A 14,911-nucleotide genomic window follows, 5' to 3' on the forward strand; every position below is an offset into this window, starting at 1 on the left:
TACTCAAAATGCGTATTCTACTTTTTCTAAACACATGTATTTAGTTACTCCCCAACATTGCCTTTAGGTCAATGTAATGCCTAATTTGAAAGCTAAGGCCTACAAAACTGATCAAGCCTTTATCCTCACATTGTGGCTGTGTTGTAACTTTTTTGTCGTATTTTTGATGCTATTCCTGCGCTTTTTTGACTCGTTTTTCATGCTTTGATGCTTTTTCATCAATTTTATGATGCTGTTTTTGTCTTGTTTTTGTCACTTTTTAATACATTTTTGTCGCTCTTTTGAACCACATTTACATCTCGTTTTTGCTGGCGATTTTGTCGCTATTTTGACGCTTTTCCAAGAAGCTTTTAGATTTGAGTAAAGCCAAGCTGGAGGAAATGTGCTCGGTTAATGCAGTCCCTGGACAGCATTGAATTATTATTTTTTTTTTTTCGGTTCCTGTATTCGATACCAGTAGTTCCTCAACCTACCACACTGATAATAGAGGTTCAAAGGTTAAAAGCCTATATAGGTTTGATGAGACCTAGCACAATGATAGCCTGTGCTGCACCAGAAACAGGAAGTTACATGTGAAGACCATGTAACCCATGAACCAACCTGTAGAAATGCATTTCCGGGCATTTGCAGAAGAGAAGGTGGTCCAACTTAACTTTTGACAGTGGACAGAGAGGTTCATTTCAGTCCTGCCAGACGTCTCCGAGATATAACTGACGGCAGATCTCCACTATTTAGAGCTAAGAAGACAACTGTCAGTGGCGTCAGGCCTTTGTGTCCATCAAACCGGCAGATTTAAAAGTCATGGCGAAGGCGTTCGGATATCTGGGTCATGCATCTGTTTCTCTTCTCCACTTGTCTTTCAGTTTGTTTACGCTCCTGGAGTCGGTGCCATTTCACTCCGGGAGAACGAGCATCACTTCGTCAGTCAGCCTCCCGCGACATGCTCATGTCTGCGGAGATGTCACCAGGGACTCAGACGCAACGCCGCAACATGACTTTGAACAGTCGCTTTTTGTCTTTTAGGAATAAAAATAAATAAATAAATACAATAGCACAAAACAATGCGAAGAAAAAATGTTACTCTTACGTAAGAAAACAATTCACAGCATCCTACAATTTCAAAAATGGGAAATTCTGAATTCTGATGAATATTTTTCAACTTTTCAGCCTTTTTCAGCTGAACCCGTTGACTTTTGGGTATCAACCTTCTCTTTCTTTGACGTGAACTTAAAGGTGCACTATGCAACATTTCATGCCAACAAAAATAGTTCATATTAGTGCGTTTTTGGCCTCTATGATGATTCAGATTGATTGATGATTGATTTTTTTTAGGATTTCTGGTAAGGTCTTCGGAATGGAATGCATATGTAACCATGGATACGGTTCAATCAGTAGTGAAAATCCCCCCCAAAAAAACAATTGATCCTGGAGCGCCCTACAGGAGCTATGCTATGTTTACCACCCAAGCACCCACTGGGTCACTGAAAGGCAAGGCAAGGCAACTTTATTTATACCGCGCATTTCGTACACAAGGCAACTCAATGCAAAAGGTCAAATGTGCATACATACGTGTATATTTTTACATAAAGAGTTGCATAGTGCACCTTTAATTGTTACCTTAAAGAAGGGTTATTATGTAAAAAAAACACACACTTTTTTAAGCTTTTTATCATGTTAGTGTGTCACTCCCTCCTCAAAAACATACCTCCAGTGTTGCTCAGATGGATTCATGTATACTATATTTGAGTAATCTTTGAATCTCCTGCCAGCAGTCATTTTCCTGCTGTTTTGCTCGAGGGGACGAGGAGCCGCCCGGGGACGAAGCTCCTCCCACAAAAGAACTCTCTTCCTCAGTTCAGCCCACAACACCCGCCCTTGCAGACTTTAAATGTATCTATTTTAAATACTTTTGTAAGAAACCCCTGGCTTATGTTGTCCGTACTCATTTATATACGCATAAAAAAACACAGCGTGCTGAAGGGGGAGTGCTCGTGTCAGACAGGCATGGAGTTTCTTTAAGAGACTGAGGCGAAATCGCAGCGTCAGGAACAGTGTTGCTATGAAGGAAAATTCTTTAAAGTTCTTTTTGATATTTGCTGCATTTTCCAAACTTTGGGTGGCATAGTAATTTGAGCATGCTGTAGACTGGTACTATGTGCCTGAAATTAAAACATAATACCCCACCTTTAAGGGTTATCTTAGGTTTGTGCAGGAAACGTTCTACATAAAGAATAGTTGTTATCGCTTCTAATTAGAAAAAAAGTCACAAGGGTCACAAACACATTTTTGATGGCGACAGCATTTAGTAAGTGATGCGTTCATTTTACAGGGATCCAATTCTAGAATGTGAAAGAACCATTCTATCTCTCTACTCTTGGCAATAGCAATAACAGAAAAAAAATGTAATATTTTCTATAGCTCAAGTCGTCTCAAAATGAATATACTTTGAGTTGTTTTTGTATTTTTCATTGTTACAGATGGTGGTATTTTGTCCCGCACAGTTCTCAAGAGTGGATTCTCCCTCTCTCTCTCCCTCTCTCTCCAGAGTCTCGACAGTGGACGCACGACTGACTTTTGGAGCATCCTCACTGACTAAAAAGCTTTTACTTAACGCATTTTCTCCTCCAGGCTATGAATATTATCGATCGCCGTGTTTGCCGCAACTCTCCCTCATCTATCTGGCTTTGAACGCTTGGTTTCTCATCATTTTGCCCTGAAATGTGAGAATTGATTAAAGGATGGGGCCCGGTAGGCAGCAGCTGCAGCTCCAGCCACCTGCCTGTTAACCCCCTCACCTTCAGGGAGCTGTGTCCAAAACATATGAGCACCGTCCACCGCGAACATGCATCTAGGATTCATCCATGCACATCACAGCGGCTTCAGGACGTATTCCAGCCTCTATTTGTTTGTATCTTATTATGTTGAAGACTGTTCACATTTTTATTCACAAAAAATACACTTAAACTTTAGCTTTCTGTACAAAGGGCAATGGACAGAACTAACCATGGATACAAATGATTGACCTCTTAACCCCCACCTGAACCGAGCACGTTTTCTCCAGTTTGGCTTTACCCAAATCTAAAACACAAACAGTGACAAAAATGAAACAAAAAGAGACAAAAATGTAACAAAAAGAGTCAAAATGTCACAAAAAGAGACGAATAAGAGACTACATGTCACAAAGAGAGACAAAATGTAACAAAAAGAGACAAAAATGTAGCAAAGAGAGACAAAATGTAACAAAAAGAGACAAAAATGTGACGAAAAGGAGACAAAAATGTGATAAAAAAAGAGACAAAAAGGCGACAAAAAGGCAACAAAATGTGATAAAAACGAAACAAAAATATGACAAAAAAGGAGACAAAATGCAACAAAAAGAGACAAAAATGTGACAAAAAAGGAGACAAACTGCAACAAAAAGAGACAAAATGTAACAAAAAGAGAAAACAATGTGACTAAAAGGAGACAAAAGTGTGATAAAAAAGAGATAAAAAGGCGACAGAAAGGCAACAAAAATGTGATAAAAAAGAGACAAAAATGTGACGTTTAGAGACTACATGTCACAAAAAGAGACAAAAATGTAGCAAAAAGAGACAAAATGTAACAAAAAGAGACAAAAATGTAACAAAAAGAGACCAAATGTAACAAAAAGAGACAAAATTTAACAAAAAGAGACGAATAAGAGACTACATGTCACAAATAGTGACAAAAATGTAACAAAAAGAGACAAAATGTAACAAAAAGAGACACAATGTAACAAAAAGAGACAAAAATGTAGCAAAAAGAGACAAAATGTAACAAAAAGAGACAAAAATGTAACAAAAAGAGACCAAATGTAACAAAAAGAGACAAAATGTAACAAAAAGAGACGAATAAGAGACTACATGTCACAAATAGTGACAAAAATGTAACAAAAAGAGACAAAAATGTAGCAATAAGAGACAAAATTTAACAAAAAGAGACAAAAATGAAGCAAAAAGAGACAAAATGTAACAAAAAGAGAAAACTGTGACAAAAAGGAGACAAAAATGTGATAAAAAGAGACAAAAAGGCAACAAAAATGTGAAAAAGCGAGACAAAAATATGACAAAAAAGGAGACAAAATGTCACAAATAGTGACAAAAATGTAACAAAAAGAGACAAAAATGTAGCAAAAAGAGACAAAATGTAACAAAAAGAGACAAAAATGTAACAAAAAGAGACCAAATGTAACAAAAAGAGACAAAATGTAACAAAAAGAGACGAATAAGAGACTACATGTCACAAATAGTGACAAAAATGTAACAAAAAGAGACAAAATGTAACAAAAAGAGACACAATGTAACAAAGAGACAAAAATGTAGCAAAAAGAGACAAAATGTAACAAAAAGAGACAAAAATGTAACAAAAAGAGACCAAATGTAACAAAAAGAGACAAAATGTAACAAAAAGAGACAAATAAGAGACTACATGTCACAAATAGTGACAAAAATGTAACAAAAAGAGACAAAAATGTAGCAATAAGAGACAAAATGTAACAAAAAGAGACAAAAATGAAGCAAAAAGAGACAAGATGTAACAAAAAGAGAAAACTGTGACAAAAAGGAGACAAAAATGTGATAAAAAGAGACAAAAAGGCAACAAAAAGGCAACAAAAATGTGAAAAAACGAGACAAAAATATGACAAAAAAGGAGACAAAATGTAACAAAAAGAGGCAAAATGTAACAAAAAGAGACGAATAAGAGACTACATGTCACAAATAGTGACAAAAATGTAACAAAAAGAGACAAAATGTAACAAAAAGAGACAAACATGAGGTGAAAAAGAATGTCTCATAACTGACGACAACACAGCAATAAAAAGATCCACCTACACCAGGGAAAACTAGCTTTGCTCAAACGCTTGTATGCCTATTTCTAATATTGCAATGGAAAACAAAATCCTTATCATTTCTACAAAGAATCATAATGGGCAAACACCCTTTTCTCTTCGCCTTTGAGTCATCATAACGTTATATAGGCAGCTCGATTTGGGTAAAACCGACACTTGTTTGTCTTTGAGATGGATTTCAGCGTCCCTCACGCAGACGTCTCTCACGCAGTTTCGGGACTTACAGAAGCGTTCCTCAATTGATATGATCACTTCTCTGTCTGGCCACCAGAGGGCAATGCATCCCCAATAATTTATAAGCCTCTCTCTCGCCTCCTTTGTCTTCCTTCTCTTCGCACATTTCGAATGCAAATTGCACCGAACAACATAAACATCACACAACAGCGGCAAAAATAAATCATACTCTCTCTTGCACCTAATACCCAAAAGATGTATGCAAATAAATTTCACATGATTCCCTTCCCGTCCCCAAACAGGCGCATTGACTTGTCTGACCTCTTCCATTGAGTTGAGCAAGGTTCCAAAACTTCACTCCTGATAGGCTTTATTCTTCCGAGTTCATATTTTATTGATGAAATCTTTGCTGTGGGGATTTTCTGCCTTGCAACACACATAAATTCAGCCTCGCGCAACTTTTCAGACATTTTTTTTTTTTTTTTTGGTACAGAGGCAGTCTGCGCGTTTTCTTCATCGGAGCCTCTCGCGGTTAGAGATGCATACGCAAAAAAAAAAAAAAAATCAAAATAGCTTGATTTCGCGGACCGCCGATAACTTCCTCGGAGCAAATGGGGTCGTGGCGCGTGGAGGGAGGGCCATTGCTGAATTACAAATACCGGGGCTAAAATAAATAAATAAATAAATAAATAAACCCAAACAGGCGAAACAAGGTCAGTACGATTAGCAATTAGGATTTACTTTTTTTGTGCAAGGCAAGCAGCGAAAGTGTTGTTGTTGTAAAGAATTGGTGGGGGGTTCTCCTTCACAGTGGGCGCAGGCAGCCAGTGTGCGTTTGCAGGTAATTGGCCAAGGTTACAAGCCTCGATAAATCAAAGGCTTCAAACAAGGACGCAGCTCACGTGAAGGCAGATACGTTATTTCCAGACACGCGTGCTTTGTTTGGGGCCACTTCCTACCTTGTAATAAAAAGGGGGGGGAAAAGTGCTCTCTTGCCAGTGGCACTTCCTCTACTGTCAGTGAGCGGTAAAGAGGGCAAGAGAGTCTCACCTGATATGATTTAGAATTCAAATGAGCGGCATGGAAGTCATATTTTGCCATGATGCTATTTTATTTAGCATTTCTTGGGCAACACAGTCTTTTCTTCCATTGTGAAGGGAGTTGGTAACATGAGTGAAATGAACTGCCCAAGGGCCCAGTGAAAGTTACCACCGGATTGGAGCAGACTTCGAGTACCAATGATTCATTGTCCATAAAGCTGACATTGTTGTTCAGCTGTAAAGGTGGCAAATACATTCCATCAAAATTCTTACGGCCACTGATCCGTCTTCGAAGTAGCAATGCAATAAAGCCTTTGTCAAATTAGTGATGGGAATACGGTTGATAAGTGAAATCCTAATATAGTTTTTATTACATAATAGGAAGGGGCACGGACGGTTATCACCACAGGTCGGATACATAAATTAGTGTTTAATATCACTTCATGAGGACTTAATGACTGCTGTACCACACCACACTTTTGTATTAAGTCAAATATTTTCATTTATCACGAGAGCACCTGAACTTTTGCAAAGGTCTGATGTTTGATGCAAATGGTCAGATCGATGCAAACAATGGTATTTTTGCTGTGGAGCATCAAAATGTAGCATTTGGAGGAGGATCCAATCATAACCGTTTCATTTTTACGCAAACAGATCACTTATGTCATATTAAAAAAAACACATAACCAAATCATCCTCAACATAGCCATAGCCATACAATGGTTAAATACAGCTTAAATGTATTATGTAAAAAAAAAAAAGAAAAAACCTGTACAGTTTGTGTTCTTGGCATCTTTTGACAATGGCAACAATACCAGTTATAGTCTGAAAATGTTTCTTATTTCCAAGGCTTCTCAAAGAGCAAAACAACGTCTCCGCTCTATCATGTGCGCAGTGACAACTCAGCTTCAATATCGGAGGCATTTCGTGTCCTAGAGCACAAGGCGCTGCTGTTTACTCCGCTCCATACAGCATCCCGCTGAGGATTATGGGAGTACACCCCTCTGCACTCATAAGTTCCTGTGGGTGGAAGTTTGCACGGAATAGATCACTACTTCTCTTTCAGACAATAGTGTGCTTCTGTCACGTGTCTCGGAAATGAAAGGGCTCGGTGGTATTTTGATATGGAAAATGAACGAGAGAGGGGGGGAATGTGTCTTTGAGCTTTTTACCCAACTTTGTGGAGTAAGAGGAAAGGAATAAGGTGACAACAAACCACTATAACAGACACATTGGGTTATGGCTGATTTTATTTATTTTATGTCATTTGAGATACGTTCTTACCTTAGCTTAGACGAGTTCATTTGTACTGTCTGGTGTTCACGCGTGCCTTCAGTCACGTAAACACAGCACAGACGCCGTTAGCATTTAGCTTCTCCTCCTCCTCTATAGCTCCAAACGAGTTGAAGCGTTATAATACCAGGAGTAGCTCGACATCCGCGCAGTTATATCTTCACTTTACTGTGCGGATGTCGAACTACTCCTGGTATTATTATGCCTTACAATATAGTTCCCCTTTTTATCTGCTTAGAAAATCCGCATTGTTTAATTTTGTGTAATTATACTTTATAGTGTAACACTTCATGTAACCATATTTAAATAGGGAAAACGTGGAAGAGCTTGGTAGCTTCTATCTTCACCTCACCTGCACACACAGGGACTTCTAACCACTGTTACAAACGTCCTGGCAATCAATTGCATTAATACATTTGAACTACAGTTCCCAGTGTGCACTGCAGCCTTTGGGTTTTGTCATTTTTCACATATCTGAACAGGTTCCCTTGGGTTAATCTGGCATCCTCTGCAGTAGGAGCCCATCTGGGGCCAGGACTCCCCCCAAAAGATTCGGAAACTTGCAAGCGACATTCTGAAATATCACAATAGTTTCTCAGCATCCAGTGAGCAGAATCCTGGCTGAATGTGCACGGTTCCTATGTGCTGCACGCACTGCTGTGGCTTACTGCTGTAGACAAGTCACCCAGGACGGATGAAAGGATGGATCAAATTCAGATGACAATTTATCATGAATGGCCAAGAATAAAATGGCAAATGTCATCCAAAATCTGATGTCAAAAAGGAATGTTGTTGCAAGAGAATTTGAAAAATGGTGTAATGATTTCATTTCTCTGTATCCTTCTTCTTTTTTTACACCATTGTGTTTTACTACTTACCAAGCGCCACACAACTCGGAGTCTGTCTCCCCGCCGCAACTCCATTCAGCGTCTCGCCAACTTCTCGGAGTTTGTTTGAACCTCTGCTGACAGCAATCACAAACGCAATCGATTCCAAATGAAGCCAATCAATCACGCCCGCCTTTGCTCCCTCCTTCCTGTTCCCCCTTCAATTTCCTCCCCTCTAAGTTCTCTCCCACCAGCCGCGCGAGCAGCTGCCGGCGGAGTGGGGCGCGCGCCGGGAGACGTTTTGCCCGCGCACGGTGCTCAGGTCAGGTTTCCCCCTCCAAGAGCTCCGGGGTTACCGTAGAAGACGATGCCGAGACGGGGAGGCGGGCAGGTGCTTGAGTTTCAGCGTTACCTCGCGCTACACCTCGGCTAATCATCCCGCGCAGTGGTCGGTCCGCCTCAGCCCACCCCCACCCTTCGCCGCGTTGGCCTCAATTAGAGTGGAATTAGAGTCCTGCTTTGTACGCGGGATACTTAGGGGATGCCTCTGGTTAATTACTCTCCACGTGCTGCCAGGGACTGATTGCAGAGGTAACCTAGCTCGCCGCGCCCTGCTAACCGCTAACGCGCTCAAATCAGCGGCCTCATGCAGATCGCTGATTCGACGGTGCGCCGTAGAGCTAAGATGCCAGTGTGTGCGCCGCCATTTGTCCCCCCCCCCCTCTCCCCCTCCACTCGCTCATCCTGCTGCCTACAACAGGGCCGGGGAGAGAACATCTTGTTGTTATGTGGCACAGCTGTGAAGCCAACTTTTCCGGTAATTTGTTGCAAAATTTGTTACTAACTTCTCATTTGTGAAGTGGAGGAGAACTGCTTGGAAACCAGTCAAACTTTTGTTGGGTATTGTGGGGCGCGTGTTGTTTGGGAAGTGCAGTTAGTTGCGGAGCCATATCCTAGACGTCGTTGAAAGAATAGTGCTCTGCTATCTGCAATGTTAAAGGGACTATACGGAGTTTAAAAATGTTAAAATGAAGCATTTTCCTCCCCCTACATGTTTCAACAATGTCCTAATATGTAGTATGAGCCCAGACATATTTACCACAACTGCCTCTAAAATCCTGCACTGTCACTCAGAAAGGTGTCAATTCGGGTCCGAAGTGCCGACATGCACAAGCTTAAAGCATCTGTATCATGCTATTTTAGCCATTCCAAAGTTAAGTATAGGCATTTATATGAATGATTGTACCTCCACCGCTATTGAGCACTCATTTTTGTGATAAATATAAGTGTTTTCTGGAGGTATTTTTCAAACCCGGAAGACACAACGCTTCGATTCAGTTAACTCCGCCCCCTCTCTCTGTTGCTGTTTATAAATAAACAGCAATAAGTGAAGATACTTCACAATGCAGTTATATGGAGTTGACATCTGCAACACAGCTTCATAAATGGCTAACACACAAGCTAACACACGTTTGGATTGACTCACCACTGGTCCATCGCTGTTTACATTATGGGACTCACGTTGGTTATAAAAGTTAATCCACTTTGATTCTGGTGAAGGTTCACCAAACATCCATCAGTGACAGTCACGGAAAAACAATATTTTGGTGATAGTTGCTGAATCCCGGAGAAAAAAACAACTTCTGATGGGAGTGGCCTCTTCTTTAGGAAGGTTGAATCATAGACTGTATATACTCCTGTCCTCGTAGCCAAACGCGCTTCTTTTTCTCCGTCCGTGACATTATCGTTATGTAGGATGAAGAACAGGTGTGTCCAGTTATAACGAGCTCCATCTTCACAGCTGCAGCGCAAACATAACGTCTGTTCAGACGCTCAGGGGATGTGTTTGTTTTGGCCACAGCTGACCTGGAAGCACCTCGGGCACATCCTTTCTTTTTCTTTTTTTTCCTTTTCCTTTATTTATTTATTTCTTACAACAGAAATAATGAAAAGGGTGGTTTACAAATTAAAATCAGGCCGTAAGCATAGAATTAAGACAGTACATTACAGACGTCGAGCACTTCCGTTCCGCTGTGACGACACAACTGAACAGGTCAGTCGTTCACCAGGAGAGGGAGGAGCAGCTGCTCAGAGAGCACGATTCAGGACAATTACTGAGAGCTGCGTGAATGAAGCCACAAACCACTCTGGGGGTGTTTTTGATAAGGAAATAGCATAACAACATGGCTAAAAACTCCAAAAAGTCGATTTTGCATGATATAGGGCCTTTAAGATAAGATAAGATAAGAGATAAGATGGTACTTTATTGATCTCACAGATGGAGAAATTGCATTCGATGAGAGAGCATCCGGCAGCAGCACCCATTCAGTGCGCACCACTCTTTTTTTTCTTTAGTGAAAGATGGTTGTGTCGCGGCCGCCATCTTCACTGTTTTGGTCACAGGAGGAGCACTGGTTGATGGGAAATCCGTAGACGATGACCACGGCGGTGGAGCTCTTGCGCTTGGCCACGATGTTCTTGGCCACACAGGTGTAGTTGGCCGTGTGGGACAGACGCGCCTGCTTGATGATCAGGTTGTGGTCCACGGTGATGTAGAAGTTCCTGTCCTCGGCCGGGTCCATGATCTCGTTGTCCTTCAGCCACTCCACCCGCATGACCTTGGAGGATGGAGAAACTGTAGCTGCCCTCTGTCTCCTCTGATCATCTGAAACGGTGCACCGCCTCCTGGGCTTGTCCCCGTCTCAGAGCGTGGTGTCCTGCACTGGTCAGCTCCACCTCGTCCTTCCTCTTCCTCCTGCACAGCTCCCTCCACAGTCTATCACCATCTCCTCATTGATCCCTTTTGTTGTTTCCTGTAGCTGCTCTTGTGACGCCTCCTCCGTGCTGCAGGTGTGGGGGCTCTTGGTGCCTCTTCACTGTTCAGTGTCTCAGAAGAAGATGTTAAAGGGGGGGTATTATGCAAAATCGACTTTTTCAAGCTTAACATCATGTTATTATGTCATTCTTTCATTAAAAACATGCCTGAAGTGTTGCCTTGGCACATTCACGTATTTTTGAGTAATCTGTAAAAACTCTGATGGCAGCCATTTTAGGGATAGGTTTGCCTGCGTCCTCCTAGGAACGCCCCCACCTCCTGGAGACGCCTCCAACCTTTCGTCACCAGCCAAGTAACCAACCACTGCTCCTCAGCAGAACCCCCTCCCCACTGATGCCACAGACAGCGTGTGGAGGGGGCGTGTCAGAAAGGGTCAGAGGCTCTTAAAGAGACAGAGGCCTATTTCAAGACATTCGCTACAGCCATTTTGAGAGAGCAATTTTATACAAGGCAGTTATTGTAATTTACTGCATTTACAGACCAACAGAAGGTTTGGTCATCATTGTAGAGTGCTATAGACTGGTGCTATGTGATTGAAAAAAGCATAATACCCCCTCTTTAATATAGAAGGTGCAGTTACACGTATGACCTGAGGTGGCAGTAGTGAGCATAAAATGGCTAACTTGCATCTAGCCACTTTAAAAAAAAGGTTGGGGTTGTTAGCTAAATATTTTATTTCTAAATGCTGATATATGGAGAGCATATCATCAGCCTCACTTTTTGTCATTATTTGTCCAAATTGCGATTTTTGTCAATGATACTGTGCTCTAGCCTGTCATACTCATGCAGGGTCGACCCTATGTTCCCCAGGTTGGGTGGAGATGACGCAGAGCACAGGCGAAAATAGAGACGTTACAATTTGGCTGAATGAAGCGCTCCGGTGTTGGTATTTCATGCTGCAGGAGCATGGACAGCACATGAGAGAGCAGGGGTGGTGATGATCGGCTAAAAAATTGGGTGGGTGGAGTCTCTACTCATGCTGCCTTTGTTGGTGCTTCTCACACCTCTAAACTCAACAAGACAGCGAGTCAGCGACAATGGCAAGTAAGGGAAATTCAAAGGTAGCATTTTCATACTGGAAGTACCATCACTACTCCTTTATTCACCTTATTCCGCCCCACCCACTTTTGCCCCTTTTTGCCTTGTCTTGGTACTTCCATTGTATAGCATTTAAATGGAGAACGAGGGAAAATGTCCGCCGCTAAAATCTGATGTTTAGTAGATTGATTTGTGTAAAATGTCCAATGTTCATTTGCACCAACAAGTCGTTTCTCCGCGCGGCCTGTAAACAGCTTTTTTTTTTCGTATAGCAACTGATTTTATCTGGACTTCTCCAGTCCCATGTTAACTGATAGGAGAAAAGGGGTGGGCACAGTTCATGGCGGCGCCCACGCAAACTTCCAGAATAAGGTGAATGGAAATAAAAGGCAAGAATGTGTATAAGTGTCCACTATGCCCTGGGAATAACATTCTGTCCACATTTGCCACAAGTAAGTCCAATCTATTGAAGCATCTTGCATCGTCACATGCTTATTACACGGCAGTTTGTTGCTACTAATCCAACCCCGAGCCCCGTGCAGTTCAAATGAGCTCCACTTAGAGCTCTGTTATTGTGAACAAATACAAAGATACAGATCATTTTAGTAATTAATAGTTTGCTTTCACCTTTGTTTGTTATGCATGTTAATATTTCTGCGCCTTATATTTACACTTCAATACAAAGTGTGTGATTAATTTTATTTTATTTATTTATCAGTATCAAATGTTAGATTTTTTTTATTTCTAGGCAGTTGCAAACTGTACACTTTAAATGAATACATGCTAAAATGCACTGTTTGGAAATGTTGGAAATTATAGCGTAATTGTAGTTCTAAAAGAATAGGCTAAATGTCAAGCATTTATTGATAAAATAAATAACCCCGTTATCCCATCGATAGAAGTGGGGGAACATAGGACCTGGGGAACATAGGTACGCACTGTACTCATGCCACATTCATCACTGCACTAATGAGACACAGACAAGTATTCTCCCTGACATCCCCTGTTGAGTGGCCTAAAGTCAGGATCAGTGCCTTATTGGTTCAGTCCTGAAAGTCTTTTCTTCAGGCGGTTTCCTGAGGCAGTCTGCTCCTTTGGCCAGGCACCATGGCCTTAACTCTTGTTCTATCACATTAGCACAGTCTATTTATGAGACTTTATTTGATATCATCATGTTCCATTTTATATTACTCACCAATGGCCCGGGGTATGTTAAGTGACCTATTGCACTGGTCTCTAATTCTAATGGATTTCATTCCGGTTTTGTGCTTTTTTCCCCCCTCCCATGTCTAAAAGCAACAGACACAATAAAAATGGAAAATAGGTTTAAAGAAAATACCAACATCTTGTGAGCAGCTGGACAATTTTCAGTTTTTACATTAACAATCTGATAGTGATATAGAAGAGTTGTGTACATTTGACACAGCACACATCTTGGATATTATGTGTCCTTTGTTTGGCGGGGCAGACAATTACCCAGTCTGTTTCCCCAACCCACATCTCAACTTGGCTTTTTCACAAACAGGCTCCAACACTTGCTCTTTGTCTTTGCACCTGCGTGATACCGCAAAGCCAGCGGCCGCTCCTTGAATTTGTGCGGGAAAAAAACCCCTGGAGTGGCACTTGTGGCATGGGAGCAGCGGTAGGCTGAAGTGGCTACAATATTCTGGAATTATCTATGATAGCTGCATACTCCAAGAGAGGTAAGTGGGAACACATGTCCTTCTGTTATTTTTGCATTGGGTTTTGAAATGTCAAACAGAAGAGCGTGTGGGAGGGAGCCGGCAAAGCAATCTTTATAATTTCGTCGCTTCGGTTGATGTACACTTTGCTTCAAATTTGAATGTGCCCGTAAGTTCGATAATATAATTGGTTGTAACAAAGGAGACAACGATGTTTGATGAAAGCCACTCAACTTTATGCGTCCTTTTTTTAAATGCTGATTATTACTTATGCATTTACAGCCTTTTGGAAATAATGTTCAAAGATAATACATGCCTAATTAAAACATCTGACTTTGAGAAGTTCTTTCACCTCTTATCCAACGACACAACAGTTTGGCATTACCCTAAAAAAAGTGACAACAAAGCGATGACAGTGCAACAAAAAAGTGGCAGAAACTCAACAAAAAAATGACAAAAATTCAACAAAGCCAAACAAAAGAGCAACAAAAAAGTGGCAAAAATATGATGGAAAAGAACGTGAAAAAAGTGACGACAACGCAGCAACAACACAAGGAAAAAGATCAGTTTTGTAGGTCTTAGCTTTCAAATGAGGCGTGACACTGGCCTATATAAGCTGTAAACACCGGTCGAAAAGCTTTTAGATTTGGGTAAAGCTGATCTGGAGAAAATGCGCTAATTTCAGGTGGGTGGTAAGAGGTTACAGCAACATTGTGTAGCATTTCATCTAGTAAATGAAATGAAATGAAAATAAGTTTCAACTTCACTTTGTTTGGGTGTGGGACATCATTAGAGCGTCTCCATGGAGATGTTTCTGCGTTTCTCTTGACAACAGGTAGCCAGACATGAGGTAGAAATATGTTACGACCCCATTACCCCCCAATACTTTATTTTGATAACCTTTTACAGATGTCCAGCTGAACATTAGGGAACATATTTTAATTAGAGGGTGCTGAGGGACAAGATTTCTCCCTAATATGCTTTTTCTGTGCTTATTTCCTAGTTATTAATATTGCCTGCAGTACGTAAACCTTCAGCACCCTCAGCACCCTGGGTTACCACAGCCTTGCGTTTGCTCGGTGCTGCTAGGTTTCGTGGCATTGTTCTTTAATAATAATGGTGCATCTAGACATGCAAACATGCACATGAAC

The sequence above is a fragment of the Gobius niger genome (genome assembly GCF_951799975.1).
Source record: "Gobius niger genome assembly, chromosome: 4".
In the NCBI taxonomy this organism is placed as follows: Eukaryota; Metazoa; Chordata; class Actinopteri; order Gobiiformes; family Gobiidae; genus Gobius; species Gobius niger.